This window comes from Meleagris gallopavo, unplaced genomic scaffold, assembly GCF_000146605.3.
Source record: "Meleagris gallopavo isolate NT-WF06-2002-E0010 breed Aviagen turkey brand Nicholas breeding stock unplaced genomic scaffold, Turkey_5.1 ChrUn_random_7180001949649, whole genome shotgun sequence".
NCBI classification, from domain to species: Eukaryota; Metazoa; Chordata; class Aves; order Galliformes; family Phasianidae; genus Meleagris; species Meleagris gallopavo.
The window spans coordinates 1,091-3,397 of NW_011211074.1; the positions used below are offsets into that span (position 1 = coordinate 1,091).

The 2,307-nt window shown below is 32.8% G+C and overlaps 1 long non-coding RNA gene across 1 annotated transcript; it reads left to right on the forward strand.

Moving 5' to 3' along the window:
* The first annotated feature begins 396 nt into the window (after positions 1-396).
* Positions 397-2,301, forward strand: LOC104916859. The gene is made up of 3 exons (XR_796693.3): positions 397-549; positions 1,434-1,507; positions 1,914-2,301. It is a non-coding gene; the product is annotated as an uncharacterized LOC104916859 (long non-coding RNA).
* The last annotated feature ends 6 nt before the right edge of the window (positions 2,302-2,307 follow it).

The window sequence follows — 2,307 nt, forward strand, 5'->3', positions numbered from 1 at the left end:
CCTGCGTTATTATGATGAATAGTATAGATATAGATAAAAAAAATGTAATAGTTATGGAGAAAAATGAAAGTCATCTAAAACATCTAGGGAAAACTAATAGAATGCATCAGAAAAAAAAGTGCTTCAGTACTGTAATTTGAATAATTGTACTCAGGCTTTTGTCAATATTTTCAGGAATGCATAGGTTCTGTGAAGATTATTAAGAGCAATTATGTCCCTGTACGTATTGATTTTTTTTTTGCTGTAAATACTAGCATGGAAAACTGTTAATGAATAGCTATTTCTAATGTTAAAATTTTAATAATATTTTCTGTGAAATATCCTTCTCACTCCCTTACTTGGAAAGGGGATACACTTACTCTCTAGAACTTTAACACTTACGTACTAGTGTGTGGGTTTTTTTGTTTGTTTGTTTGTTTGTTTGTTTTTAGGATTTCTGGCTTAAGAGTAGTGGGAGAATCGTTTTCTCCAGCATTGCACTTAAGGTTGGAAAATAGTTACGGATCTCGAGAAAATGATGTGAAGTTGCTCAAGAGAATTGTGGATTATGTAAGTTTTCCTCTAACGGTTAAAATATATCATTGCTTTCCAATGCGAATAGTGAATGAAATGCAAATGCGTAGAGTGACTTGTGGGTAATTTGCTGAGTAACCTCTTGGAATGTCTTGCAGGAATGCTGCAAGAAATCTGCTTCTTCACTGAGTCCAGGGCTACTAAAAACCATCTTTTACCAGTTTCTCGCTGCACATGTTTAGTTTTGTAACATTTGATAAAAATACATATTTCTTGGTTATATTTTAGAATATAGAACTTTTATGATGTTTAAAGGAATCCAGGCTGTTGTCTGAACAGAGTTCAGTTGGTGTATTTTATTTTTATTACATATTTTAACTATTGCATACTTAGCTTTCAGTAGTTTTGCATATTTGAAGCAATTAACATGTTTTTTTGTGTGAAGAGAGTCCCATGTTTTGAATATAGTATCTTTTTTTTTTATCTGTGCATTGGCTTACTTTATCTAGTGTAAAATAGATGGAAAGTGATGGGGATATTTTAGATTTCAGGTGGCCAATACATAAGACTAAACCACAGACAAAAACTAGATTATCCTTGAAAATACTCTTAAATTTGTTTGAATGGCCTAAAGAACATAGCATTTTTGTCTAATTATTTGGTGAGGAGAGCTGAAGAACCTACATCTAACTTCCCCAGTTTTATGTGACTATCTTTATTTAAATTAAATACTCTTCTTGCACAACTGTCAAAACTTCCATTTAAGAAAGAGTTATCCTGACATAGAAGTAGTGAAGTTAGTTATATGCATTCGATGATATAAATGATGTACCTCTAGAAATTGCCAAACTGTATTTTTATCTAAACAATCAACCTTGTGTTTTATTTTCTTTGGTTTCTCTCTGTTCTTTCATCCATAGTGTGTAAATCGTGGTATTGCATTAACTCAGGCCCGCTACCTGGAGAAAGAAGAAAAATGTCTTCCTTCACCCAGGTAAGTAGAAAATCAATGTATCATTTCATTGTATAGGATATGACTCTCTATGTGTTTTCATGCAGCAGAATTTTGAGAAAAGATTCTGATGCACTGAAATAACAACTATATGTGAACTACCTGAACCCTAGCAATCAGCATGGCACGGTCTTCGCTTGTTTACCAGGCATGTTTCATTGAGCTGTGCATGTGCAGACAACAGAAAAATTTCTCTCCAGCTTGTATATATGGAGAACAGGATGAAAACATTCTGACTGTTTCCACATTTAGTCATGTGTCTTGTGTCTGGTTGAATTTGAATTACTACCTAGAGCTAGTAATTTTAATGAGCTAATATTAGTACAGGAAAAGCCTAAAACTGAAGACAAGGATTATATCTAGGTATGTTGTGGTTTTCTTTTTTTAGTATTCGAGTAGTGGTAACAGTGGAACAAACAGAACAAGAACTGGACAAAGCTGCATCACTTATAAAGGAAGCTGCAGAGTCTGTACTGAATTAACCCACAGGTTTGGATTCCTTTTTCCTCAAATTGTAAGAATAAATGTTTTACACTGTATAGTGAATTCCACTTCAGATATTAAAGCTTATCCACCATAGACATTAAAGCCTAACTAATGAGATTGTTTCAGGATAGTAAAAATACAGTGATATATAGAATACTGAATTTTGAAAATGGTGAATGACGCAATGTACTTAAAATTCAAAATCTACGCTTTAATAACATTTGTAAAAATGGAATATTGCTGTTGCATGCAGATCTTTTTCACAGGTTTCATCTTAAAAAGCCTTAAATTTATTT